The following is a 14,618-nucleotide window of genomic DNA, read 5'->3' on the forward strand; positions in this document are numbered from 1 at the left end:
GAGAAATCGATGATAAATGAGCGTCGGTGGTGTACTGTGTATTGCAAATATATGTACTGTGTATTGACCTGTATCACATTTTACTGTACTGTGTATTGTTTACATTATCGCTGAGTTTTGAAGAATGAATCTTACAAAATGTACATTATCATTTCCTTTTCAAAGTACAAAACAGTATTTTCTTTAGTCCTGAAGATACGTGATGTTTTACATTGATATTTATAGCGTTTACTCTGTTGTAATTCATGTAATAAGCTCTAAACGTAACTCACAGTCACCATAGTGAAACAGTGGGCAATATTTTTGTTATGCTTACCAGTTTTAAATGTATAGATATATTCTGTTCTTCCATTGAGCATTGTTTAAGTTGATATTAAATGAATTATCTCAAAAACAGGTACATGTATCATTTAAAATTTTGTATTGGGACGCCACTTAGACTTACTCTCAATATCTTGCAGACAGCCCGGTCCTACTAAAAAATATTGTGATTTTATTTCGTTGCAGATTCAACTTGTGTATGTGTGTTTATGACTGGCTCGACGAACGAATTTAAGGCCATTGTATGTCACTTAGATGAACACCACCAACATGACGAGAATATTTTCATGTGCTAACGACCAAAACCGCAAAAAAGTAAATTACAGAATAGCATCAGACATATGCAGAGAAAAAAAAGCAGAAAAATTATGTCGATACATTTTTTAAAAAGGAACCCAATTACAAAAGGGACCAATTTGCAACAGAACAGAAAGAAACCTTTGATTTGGGCAAATGGTGAGGAGCCTGTTCACTGACGGTAGTGGAAATGTATGCTACCTACCACGCCATCTAGCTTAACATTTACACAATGCTACCAGTACAAAAATATAATCTAGAGACACATGCACGGCGGTTTACTTGGAACTTTCAATGTTACACAGAGTGCAATTCCATGGACAGACAAGGTTTTCGGAGAATATTGTTACACAGTCGATGAAAGAATGACAAAATAGATGAATGAATAAATAGCTTTAATTAGTTTGTTTGCCAAGAAACGTTTTCTTTAAGTGATTTTATAGTTGCCTATATTTTTTGACGTCGCAAAATGTTTTCATCGACAACTTGGTTAATATGAGGTATAGTGAAGACTGCAAGTTGTTTTGAAGAGCAGGCTTATAACTCTTCCAATGATTTTACAATTATACAACTGCTTGCATAACAGGGTCCGCATTTCTGACGCTAAATTAAGAGGAAAGAGAAAAGCAAACAGACAAATACTTATTGACATTATAAGAAGTAGCTAATTACTGCATAAATGTGATGAGTGTACATTAGAGTTCGCATAAGATGGGGCATTGCATTGATACTGAAATAGGTTCTGTTGTGACATATTTATTTTACCAAACATTATTTGACAAGCAATATTGTAAAAGCCATCTTTTACTTTGATAAAGAACAAATAGTCATGTACATTGTAATATTTATGAAACAAACTTGAAACTTAAACACAAATTCATAAAATAGCAAAGATCATGATAAGAAAGTAAAAGAACTCTATAAGATTTGTCTTTCTTTCTTATCCTTTCCATCAACTGTACTTGTAATGTTAGTATATAAATATAGTTAAGTATATTGTTGGGAATAAATATGTTAAAACCAAAAGTCATAAACATTTTACATTCAACAGTTTGAATACATGAAAAAATCGGAATGATCTTCAAGTCAGTTCCCGATCGTTTGTTATAGTTGGAAGTTGACCTTGACAACAAATATACTATTTTGGTTAACGGGGAAGTTGATCACATAATAATGATAACGAACTGTTTGCATAGAAATGACATATATCTTGCAAATGAAGTGTGCAAGATAACACATGGCACTGTTCTTCTAAAACAAATTGCTCAGTGCATATGGTGCCCATTTTGTTTTGTATGAAGAAAGTGGTGAGCTAATTACCTTTCAGAACAATGCATTTAGAACAATAAAAATAGCTTTGACAATATTATTTTAAGAAAATTTCAAGTGAAACTAGTTTGAGGGTTCTACGTCAAAATGAGTCTAAGGTTATTGAGGAGAAACCACTTTAAAAACTCAAAGCCCTTACGACCTTGACCTTTGAAGTATTGGCACCATAATCGATAAAGGTCGTTTATTGACCAAGGTTTATGTCTCTTTGTAGTATGAAGGTGAAAGGAGAACATATTTTCATGTTTGCTCTTCTTATACGAAGAGACCTTTTCCACTCTTATCATCATCATATCCTGTGTTACATTATTATATTACATCACGGCTGAACTCGTGGCTGTGCCTTTTATCTGCAATGGCTAGTCTTTAGACAGTTTCTCGGAGTGACTATTGGCATGCCGCTGTAATATCGGTGTTCAAACTGGTGCTTGTTATTTTCGCTGTGAAGTCTAATGCCTTCTGCAAACACAAAAAGAAATTCCATCATTTGGGTCAATGGAACTACATGCTTTGTCTATCTAATGACCTTAATGCTGAAAATATGCACGTTTTTCAATATCAATACTCAGTACACCAAACTGCAATACACAGTACAAATATTACTTTGAAAACTCAATACACAGTACACCACCGACGCTCATTTATCACCGATTTCTCCTGATTTGAACATGTACAAAGCTGAAATTTTGCACATTTTTTCTTTGTATGTAACTAAATAAATCGTTCGATTCAGATTTTCCCCACAATGCAAATAGGTTATGGTATCGGGACAAATGTGTTTACGGCATGCATTTATCAAATGATAAACTTTTTATCATTTTATCACAAATTTTATCATTTCTACTTAAGATTGACTCATTTTACGCTTGTAAGAGCATACACACAGTATCTAGTTATGAAAAGTAATGCTCTTTTCTTCTGTAGTAGTGTAATACAATAGTAAATCAGGGTTTTACTTACCTTGTTGACGAAAAATAATCACGTTTTCGGAAAATACCTTATCATTTAATGGCAATATCCGGTGTACGCATCCTCACCGTGGAAAAGGCAAAGAAAGAGATGTTTCTCTTGACAGGTATATCAGTCTTCCTAACCATTGAAGAAAATAACCCCTACGAAGAATGGCGACGGGCACTCAACAACGAACTGAATGATTTCATAGAAGCCACCAAGCGTTTTGGCTCCCGTGGTCCGAGAAATTTTCTCGCGTAACCACTTTAAAACATAGACATATATACATAATTCATAAACCTGAGTGTTTTACCTGAGAGATCCTACCGGAACTAGACGATACAGACGAAGCGTTCAATCGGCCAAGTTTTAGGCTGTGACTCAATTCAACTCAACATCAACAATGTGTATGTAATCAACAGAACGGAAGTGCAGATCAATAGCATAGTATTACTAAACATTCAGTTTCTATTGCTGTCTAATGTCAGAGTGATTTCATGGATCTACCCAATCAAATCTCTTGAAGATGCTGTTATAAGTTAAAAGTCCAAAACGAACATTAAAGAAACAAGATACACCGTAATGCGTTACAAGTGTACCCGTCGCACACTGCATTGAAATAATTTTTGGTTTATTATTTCATATGCCTGCAATGAAAATTCACCGATTACGAAGAAATAATTGTTGCTTGACAGTGCTGTACTTACGATTTGGTGCAAACGTGCTCAGAGGACGCTTTATACAAGATTTTACCATTTTGGATGGGAATTCTACAAAAACGGCAGTCCCTCGTCAAACTGTACAGAAATGTTTACATCAATGAAAAAGAATTGCACTGAGCAAGTGTTTGTGGCTGGAAGAGTACACATGTGGGCTCCTGTCTCACTGGTTGTTTTCAGTCAAACGTGAAAAACGTATTAGAAAACTTACCAATGACAGCATAAATGTAGTCAGCTGGCCATATTTCTCCACTGCTTCTGCGACGAATCCTCCAACGCCGCAGTGTTGGAACCACCGCTTCTGCGAAAGCTATGGCCAGTGTGTAAGAATGAAATATTTTTAAAAATACATATACATAACAGGAGCAAAATATCAGAAGTTTTCCATAAGTACTCTTTTTTTCTATACTCCAGATTTTTTTAAGTCAAAATTTGCAACTATATCGAATGAAGATATTTCCGAAACTGAAACTTCTGGTCTAGTCGCGTAATGGCTGCCAGGTATCTGAACACTAATTTTTCACTTGGCATGGTCAGCGAGGTCTAAATTAAAGCTGGTTTCCGTTTAAATTTCCATGTAGGTGTATTTGTGACATTTTGGTAGAAAATTTGGGAGAGGCTGTCGCATTTTGTGAAGTGAAACTGAATTTTAGTATGAGTAGTTCTTCCAGGTCACAGCAGTGTGATTTTAATGTGATTTTACAGTAATTTAATGTGACAAGAGAAATCTCTCTTAGAAGACACATGGCCCTTACTTTTCTCTATGTTTTACGTCAGTTTTTAGCTCACGTGAGCACAAAGTGCTCAAAGGTGAGCTTTTGTGATCGCCCTGTGTCCGTCGTCAACAATTTCACTGTTAACACTCAAAGGTCAAATCACAGGAAAAGCTTTTTAACACTCTAGAGGTCACAGTTTTAGTCCAATCTTAATGAAACTTGGTAGAATGTTACTCTCTATAAAATATTGGACGAGTTTGATATTGGGTCATATCGGGTCAAAAACTAGGTCACCAGGTCAAATCAAAGGAAAAGCTTGTTAACACTCTATATGTCACAATTTTGGCCCGATCTTAATGAAACTTGGTCAGAATATTACCCTCAATAAAATCTTGGACGAGTTCGCTATTGGATCATCTGGGGTCAAAAACTAGGTCACCAGGCAAATCGAAGGAAAAGCTTGTTAACACTCCAGAGGTCACAATTTTGGCCCAATCTTAATCACATTTGGTCAGAATGTTACCCTCAATAAAATCTTAGACGAGTTCGATATTGGTTCATCTGGGATCAAAAACTAGGTCACCGGATTAAATCAAAGGAAAATCTTGTTAAAACTGTATAGGCCACATTTCTGACTGTATCTTCATGAATCTTGGTCAGAATGTTAATCTTGATGGTCTCAAGTTCTAGTTTGAATCTGGGTTATGTTGAATTACAAATTAGGTCACCAGGTCAAATCAAAGGAAAAGCTAGTTAACACTGTAGAAGCCACATTTATGACCGTATCTAAATGAAACTTGGTCAGAATGTTGATCTTGATGATCTGTAGGTCAATTAAAATCTGGGTCAGGTGGGGTCAAAAACTAGGTCACAAGGTCAAATCAAAGGAAAAGCTTGTTAACACTCTAGAGGCCACATTTATGACTGTATCTTCATGAAACTTAGTCAGAATCTTAATCTTGATGATCTTTAGGTCAAGTTTGAATCTGGGTTATGTGGGGTCAAAAACTAGGTCACCGGGTCAAATCAAAGGAAAAGCTAGTTAACACTTTAGAGACCACATTTATGACCATATCTTAATGAAACTTGGTCAGAATGTTAATCTTGATGATATTTAGGTCAATAGGTCAGGTGAGCGATGCAGGGCCTTCATGGCCCTCTTGTATCATAATCTTTAAAATGCAGTAGTGATTTGTTCTCTAAAATTGGTCTAGCTATGTTTGGTAGCTCATTAAAAAAAGTCAGTTTTATATAGAATATATAGGGAAAACTATTTATAGTATTGTGACCTCAACAAAAATAGCGGGATAGTTCCTCTCAATATTGTCATAATTCAGGTAAAATGTTATAAAATTCTGTATTATCGGAAATGATACGTCTATATCATTTAGTATGGCGAAATGAGAACAAAATACTTACCCTAGTAATAAAATGTCAGTTTTGTTCCATAATCAAGAATAGACTCCGTCAAACTGAGTCTTCAATTGTTTTGCTTTCATTGGTTATATAATTTCAACATAAATCAAAGGCCTGAAGGGCCTGAGAGTCGGCTAATGATTGATGTACTGGTAGTATAGTCTACCAGTTTAGGTTTGTTTTTAGTTTTTTTCCCCCAACTAAACAGAGATTTTGTTACAATAAATGAAATGAACATTCAATCGATGCCTAGTAAAACTTAGATTGACATTATACAAGTATTTAAACCCAATATATTTCTCTAAAATTGAAGAGTGGTTCGCAGAAATAAAAATGTTGAAAGTACAAACTACAGTTTGACAGCTGACACTAAGATACTGCCCATGACTATATTTATTTTTCCAGTAAACATTTGCCTCCGGCATTGCCAAAAGAGGCAATTATCGGCTGGTATATATTCGCACATGATAAAATTTGAATATGACAATTTATATATTAAAATTTTACAGCGCGGATTGCCACATACAATTTTTAACGGATGGACGAAAGAACTGTTCAGATATTTTACAGATAACGGGCCTGGCAATAACCGTGTCATATATTAGGTATTGTTCAATCATATTATAAGTGATGTGAATTTAAAGTATACTTACTTTTGCGTTTAGAGATATGTAAATGTTGCTGAGTGTCAATATATAGTGTCACGAATGTTTACACTGACGGGAAAATTGCGCATTCGAAACTAAGGGAAGTTACTCAGACTAGCTACCAATTTCGGAAAAGATAACCGATATTAATAAATGCAGTTCTGTTTTAGTTAAAACCATCATTTATTCTATTTCAGACCTGTTAGCCCCTTCAAAACCATGATAATAATCCCCAAGTCCATGCACTTTCAATTATCCATTTTGAATTATGTAGACAGACAAGCCCAGACTGGGCTGAAAAATGTTTGAGCCATTTTTACGTGGTCGGTAGCAGGGTGGGTGTGGGGAGGGGTGTTCCTTCCCGCTTTGAATTGCAGTCAGATTTTGAAATGGGCATTGTGGCAGGTGGTAAAAGGGCAAATGTATCAAACTGTAAAGTGGCAATATTGGGGAGGGGGGAGAGGATACCCCCTCTTGCAAGTAGGGTTTGGGGTATCACCACAAGAAATTTTTGAATATGTAGACCCTTGATACGGCCTTTGTTGCGATTTCTAACTGAAATTTTTATGTTACAATTTCTAAATATTACCTAGATTCTTTTAAGTATTACAATATTTAAAGTATGAATGACTGTCACTTCATATTTTTACTTTCAGATCATGCCTCAGGACTAGAACATGAGTCTGATATAGATTCTATGTATGTGTTATAAAAATAAATTCTAGAATCATTTCTGTTACAATAATATCTATCATGTCTGTTACTTGAATGTTAAAATTTCACACAGCTCGATATTTACCCAAAATATTATATCCGGATACGATTACATTTTCCTAAATCTCCAGTTTCAACAATATGTTTTACAAATTGTGATGATACGAAGACAGTTTAGCAGCAATTGGCAGTATCTGACATTGAAGTTTACGGTAAAATTAGCTCTTATTTAAATCAGTTCATAAAAAAGTTGTTTCGTTTCGTCAAAGCAGTCAAACATAGACGATCTACTTTCGATTTCAAAAACTACAAGAAAATACAATTTAATGTTTCGCCGATTTGTTTATTTCTCGAAAAAAATAAGAAATAAAATCATTTTTAAAATCAATAGTAATTAAACAAACCAGTAAGAGCTTCTTCTCCAAATAATTTATCCGCTTACTGACTGCAAAATTCAACCCACGCAAAGTCGTAGAAGCGTTGTTATAAACAGGTCACGCGTGTTCGCCGACAAGTGTCCAGAATGTAATTAGGATTCATCCGCGAAGTCTCGCGGAAGAATTAACGTACTGCACATATCTTTTTCGGGTCATTTAAAATGAATTTCATCGATGTGGTAAACTCTTTGGTAAGAGACATTCCAATGCTTTCAGAAGTACCCGACAAAAGGGCATAAAATTAGTCACCATAATCATATGCGCAAATGTATTACCAAATCCCGCAGAATCGTTATGCGTGTTTATGCATAATGAGTTACCGCGGAAGAAAATGCATGGCTTTATTCGAGTATTGCACAATTACAAGTCATAAATTTGACAATTACATCGTATATTGGTCATAGCAAATGGGATTGACATAACTGAACTTCATCCGATCAATGAACTCTTTGAAATTAGAGACAATTTAATGGAACTTCATCACTTCGCTGTGTTGTGAGGCCATTGAATATGAATGAGAAATCGGGCGATAGCAAGGACTCGTCAAACGCTTTCAGCGTTTAGCCGACTCAAAAATACGTTCATATATTTCTTCAAAATAATTCATATCGCACAGTTTATAAGTAATCAGTGTCAGTCATTAATGAATAAGATTTTTTTTGTTACTTTAATATAGTACTGAAAGATTCTGAACTTCTATTTTATGTATCATATATCATTTGAGGACAGCATATACCTTAAAATCCACTAATGACTATACGTATTATAATACTATATTCTTGATCTTATCTAGTGGTGCGAAAGCGGACTCAAAACATTGATAGTCGAATCTAAAAGGGTGTATCGATACACAGTCGGAAAATAATTGAGAGGTTATTTAGGAAGAAAGACGTCCATTATTTCACTGGTTGTGTAGGTGCACATAGGAATTTCCGACCTCGAGGGTAACTGTAACGCATACCAGACGGGGAGTTCTGGTATTTTTAAGTGCTGGAAAAATCCATCTTGCCGGGGTGTAAGATGACTCTCGTGCTGTAAATGTCGTATTACGAACTACGACATGTATGTGGAAGATTTCTGTAGTAATTATATTTTATTTTGTAAAACGGAATAAAAATTCAATACATTGACAGTTCCTCTTTGTTCCTGATAGTATATTCCTCGATTAAGCAAACGTTATTTTATCAAAAGTTCATAACGTTACGCTGCAACTGATAAAACAAAATCGGCACTTGTCTTTAAAGCGTCATGACATCTTTCCTGTTTACGGTCGTTAGTTTCCCGCGCTTTGTTGAAATACGCTGCTATGAGAAATTGTTCTAAAATGAAACCGTTCAACTGATTTTATTTTTATTAATACTTATTGAATATGGTATGCAAGAAAAAGATTATATCACTGGCTGTATCTATATATGGGAATATCCGGCTCTCGGGTAAATGTTTACACGGAAACTTGGCAGAGCCTCGTTACCGCCTGACAGTTGCCATTGAGGCCGGAAATTCCCATCTACACCTACAACCAGTAAAAAAAACCTTATGAAATGATAAAGCCATCTTTCAAAGGCAAATGAAATATATGAGTACAACAAAAGGTAGCCCAATATTTTGGTCTATACAAGCATCTGCACATCTTGTAAAACTTCCTAGTTTTAAAGTATCCTTTTATTACATGGAAATGAAAGCAAGTGTATTGTTTATCATGCCAGGTCAGATAGGGGATGGTTAAAATAATAGATTTATTATCATAATGTTTTTAATATTTTTTGATACTCTTTGACCTATATTTATTCATTGTCATCTTTTAGACCATTTCAAAACGGAAACATTCAAGGCAAATGCGTGTTTCCTTATTTTAATCGGCAAAAAAATAGCCACCATAATATTCATCATCATGCGAGGGTCTTTGCAGGACCGCAAATTATCTGATACGCAGATTCAACACAAGGATCGACATTAAGAACGTGCAAATTTAGTATAATATGCACGTTTGATTTGCGTTTTTAAATTTGAATCGACCTAACGGAGCAATGCATATTTAATTGGATCCGTTCGTTTGCATATTCATAAGCATTATCAAGAATTCAGCTATTTCATAGAACATGTACTGGCTGCCCGAGATAGATTCCTCTCTAATACGTACATTCAAAACACAAACGATACGTAAAGCGAGCAGGTGATTGGAAACAACTCATGTTACAAAGGAGACATTCAATTTACGTCACAACATGAACTGTCAAACTAAAAACGTCGTGTACTTAATAACATGCAAAAAGTGCAACATACAGTATGTTTGACAAACTATGCAACCTGTTTCCAAACGTATGAACATCCACAAATTTGATATATGTAATTTCGTTGATATGCTCTGCATTCTCTTCCAATGTTGCTACACACTTCAATATAAATAATCATAGTATGAACGACTTCTCATTTATGCCGATTGATATTGTGAAGAATAATATTGACCATCACTGTAAAGAAAATTTCTGGATCCATCATCTAAAAACAAAAAGTCCAGAAGGATTAAATTCAAAACTGCTGTTTACAATAGATTAGATTTATAGGTTATTAACTTTGTATGTGGATATATGCACGAGTTCTGCAGCGGTAATATTGCGCGACTTTAGGAGCGCAATATTGTCCGCGAAAGAACGAGTGCATATATCCACATACAAAGTTGATAACCTTTTTATTACAAACCCATTATCAAATAATTAATTTATGTCTAATTTATCGTTCTGTAACGAAAGACAGGAAAAAGTACGAAAAGAATTTCTCCGAAAATGTAATAATCAAATCAAACTGACGCGCATTAATAATGTCCACGAAAATGACCTCAACATGTTGTCGCAACGTGCGCGTGGGAGCCATGGACGCCACGCGATTCTTAAAGAAAACATTTTACGTCCGATATGAAAGCATTCCACGTCAATATGGAAAATTAATACATATGTTACTATATATAGTAACAAAAATGAATGTGTTTTCAGTAGGTTATTGCTTTCACACACTCACAAACTCATAATCATAATCCGCCCGGTGAACAGGTGCGCGTGAAACCAGTAGCTACATAAAACGTCATCATGGACGTCATAATGGTCTGTCACTGGTCTACACGGTAAACCGTGGTTTATCGCAGAATTACAATTCTTGGCTTAAAATAAGTAATAAAACAGGACATGCACATATTTACTTTGGAGCCAGAGTTTAGAGTTTCAACAGTGTTCGAGTATGCGTTGTAAAACCGTATGATTCGCACCAATTTCGACGAAGTTGCGGGTTTCTTCTCAGTGATAAGGTCATGACTGCTTTTCATAAACATAGATCTAGATATCTAGCTATTGATAATCAAATTGCAGTTTTTTTTCATGAACTGGCTCAAATTATGTGTTGTCCCACATTTTAGAATGGCGAACCATTTGATGAGTTCAAATGATAGATACATTACGAATTTAGATCTAATTAGCTCCTTACCGACAAGAAATTCTGTAGATCTAGATCTAATTTGTCTAAATGTGCAAGAATAAACACAAATTTTGAGACAAAAGTACCCCAAACTATTTAGCCATTGAAGTCTAGCGACAGGAGTTGTAGTTCTACTCCCCTTGAGTAGTGCAACAAAACATATGTATTAAAGACATTAATACACGCTAGAGCCTGGCCGGGAGGTGATAATCGGCCCGGAATTCATAATGGCCCTCGGGCCATTATTCATTTTCCGGGCCGATTATCACCTCCCGGCCCGGCTCTGTCATGTATTAACCTCTAAATATTGCACGATCGCGGTCCATTGAAACTCCATGGAAAATACTTTTAGGTATATAATTATCGTGAATATTATGCATGTGCAGTTATGCATTTACACATATACTCTGGGTACTATTCCGCTTTTTTGTGCCCCCCCCCCCCCACCCCCATGAGTGGTGGGGACATACAGATTTGCTCGTGTCCGTCCGTCCGTCCTTCCGAGAATGTTGTGTCGCGCCTAGCTCCAAAAGTATTTGACGTAGAGTTACAAAACTTTACAGGAATGTTGGTCAGCATGTGTCGTTGTGCATCTGGGCTTTCTTGTCCGAATTCATTCAGTCGTGTAGGAGTTATGGCCCCTGACTTTGTAAAAAATGGTCATTTTAGTGTTGGGTCGCGCCTAGCTCCAAAAGTATTTGACGTAGAGTCACAAAACTTTACAGAAATGTTGATCAGCATGTGTAGTTGTGCACCTGGGGTTTCGCGTTCGGATTCATTTAGTCGTGTAGGAGTTATGGCCTCTGACTTAGTAAAAAATTGGTCATTTTAATGTTGTGTCGCGCATACCTCCAAAAGTATTTGACCTAGAGTCACCAAAGTTTACAGGACTGTTGGTCAGCATGTGTAGTTGTGCACCTGGGGTTTCGCGTCTGGATTCATTCAGTCGTGTAGGAGTTATGGCCCCTGTTTTGTTTTTTTTAGTTTTTTCATTACACAAGACCAGACTTCTTGTCCAGACTTACTAAAAAACGTTTCTGAAACATGTATGTTTAAATGTAATTGACCTAGACTCATAAAACATTAGAGGATTGTTTTATAGCCTTTAGGATTTTACTCAGCTAGGCCACAGATATGGCTAACTAAGTGAAAAATACACACAAGGTTCTTAAAAGTTTGTGTTGCAAACATCTTAAAAATTATTTAACCTGAGTCTTAAAACCATGTTACAGTGGCAGGAGTGGGGGCACCTGTGTCTAGTTATATATAATCTTACTATAGGAATTTTTTGGTATTTTTACATCCGGGATAGTACCTAACAGATATATATGTATTTGCATTTCTCGCCCTTTGACGTTACGTTATCAGTTTTACGTCACGTCCGTTGTTTATATTTGTACGTGAATTATCCTGACGAAGGCGTTAGCCGAAACGTTGATGAGATAAAAAAAAAAAAAACAAACAACTATTGACATTTACAACTCTGGCACAAAGGCTCCAGCATTTTCAATAGCAGCTTATTTTTTTACCAAAACAGACTGAATTGTTGTGAATTTGTAAAGAATTCTTTCATATGAGGAAGTCATCCGGCTGGCTTTCGGAACGGCTATGGACGTACCAACATAATATGAAATAATGCCAAGACGAACAAGAGCCTACCTCCACAATACTTGAAAGGCGACATATGACATAAAATTGTGTTTATGTAATGTAAAACCCATACATGTTCAATTTCTGTTGCAAGAACAATACTAGTATATATTTTACAAGTGCTTGTTCATGTTTGATATAACGTTTGTTTTTTAAAGAGAGCTTTTCAACCATTACAAGCTGGACTGCATTGCCCTATGGCATATATTTTGTTGTTATTTTGACTTAAAACCAAATAGAGATGCATATTACAGATACTCTGATAAACTTTTTGTCCACCGTCTGCTAGCTGTACACCGACTCACAAGACACTCTGTCTGTAATTAAGGTAGCAGGGTACACTTAGATGCGAAAATTTTGGGCACGGGTGGTCTTACATGTAGCGAGTCGCATTATTGCACTTACCTTATGAGCAGAATCAGGGTGGCCATTTTATAAATTGCGTGCATGTTTTGTGCTTTTAATTAATGGCAAGATCAGGATTCTCATACAAGAATAAAGGAAGTTATCAAAACGAAAGGTTTACACCATCCATGAAAAACAGTATGCCAAAATCATCATTTTGTACTTTTTGAACAGCCTGCAATGATACCGCTGCAAGAACCATGCCCAATTTTATTGCATTTCTCAATTAAGTAGTCCTTACTGAACGTCAGGATATAAACGGAATGGGGGCCCATCCAGCTCGTTTTTTCACAAAATAGCGAAAATGTTACTGAGTATCAATCAAAAAGCACAGAACCCTTCCGTGATTTGAATTTTTCCGCGAAAAGGTGTCTCATTGATCATACAAAGCTACCAGCAGTTAGTTTTCCAACTGACATCAGAATTTTACATGTATCGGCTGTATAAATTTTCTAAAGAATTAATAATCATTATCTCTCGCCTTAATTTACAGACATCCAAAATCACGAAGTTCTATTTATAACAAATATTGACGGGGGCCAAAATTCGAAGTGTACCCTGCTACCTAATCTCAACATTCTAAACGGCATATGACAAAATACGGAGTGGTGGCTGGGAGTGTGAAGTCTGGAGTGAGATCTTAGAGACTAATTTTAAAGTGAGATTTTGGAGCCAAAGTTAATACATATAGCTTTTCATTAAAAGTTGGAAGTGGCTATTCCTACGGTCCCGTACGAATAGCCTCACAGGCTATTCCTACGGCTCTCCCGTTAGAACAGTGAAATAGCCCACAGGTGGCTATTCCTACGGCTCTAAAGACAGTTTTGTATGTCCATCTTGTATTGCATTGTACTGAAATAATTCAACTGATATATTTTCGAACAAAATGTTTACTTTTCAGTATCACATTTAGAGGAAGTGAGTTCGAATATAGGAAAAGGCTAATTTATATGTCAAAGGGGCAATATTGTTGTCATCACATAGAGTGTATTAGTTACAGAAAGCACATTTTGTTATAGTTAAATAACAGCTTTCAACTCTATCCAGTTGAATAGCTGTATTAAACTACATCCAGGCCATACCTCGGGGATGCCTTATCACCGAGAAGGGAACATACAACGTGTAAAATGATATTCAAAACATGTTGTAAACTTAGAATAATGACATATTTATTACTCACACTATTATCATTACATGATTTGTTGCATATATCTTTACATATATATCATTTGATGACAACAATATTACACATAGACATAAGTTAGCCTTTTCCTATATTCTCAAGATGATAGTGTTGTTGATGATGATGATCTTGATGATGGTGGTGCTGCTAATGATGATAGTATTTGAAATGATGATAATTGTTGTTATGGTTGTGTTGATAGTAGTGATGCTGGTGATAGTAGTGGTGGTGATAAAAATAGAGATGATGATGATTCTTGTGGATATGCTGATAGTGGTGGTGGTGATGATGATGATGATGATTATTATTATTATTAAAATAATGTTTTTCAAGTCTTTGTGACACTTCAACATGTCAAAGCATAAAAA

General features: G+C 35.7%; 1 long non-coding RNA gene across 1 annotated transcript; it reads right to left on the minus strand.

Annotated features, from left to right (window-relative positions):
- Window positions 1-1,017: 1,017 nt before the first annotated feature.
- On the minus strand, window positions 1,018-8,117 carry LOC128557781 (uncharacterized). The gene is made up of 3 exons (XR_008371381.1): window positions 7,515-8,117; window positions 3,829-3,927; window positions 1,018-2,406 (listed from the first exon to the last, which is right to left on the minus strand). It is a non-coding gene; the product is annotated as an uncharacterized LOC128557781 (long non-coding RNA).
- Between the last annotated feature and the right edge of the window lie 6,501 nt (window positions 8,118-14,618).

Source organism: Mercenaria mercenaria, chromosome 6 (assembly GCF_021730395.1).
Source record: "Mercenaria mercenaria strain notata chromosome 6, MADL_Memer_1, whole genome shotgun sequence".
Lineage (NCBI taxonomy): Eukaryota > Metazoa > Mollusca > Bivalvia > Venerida > Veneridae > Mercenaria > Mercenaria mercenaria.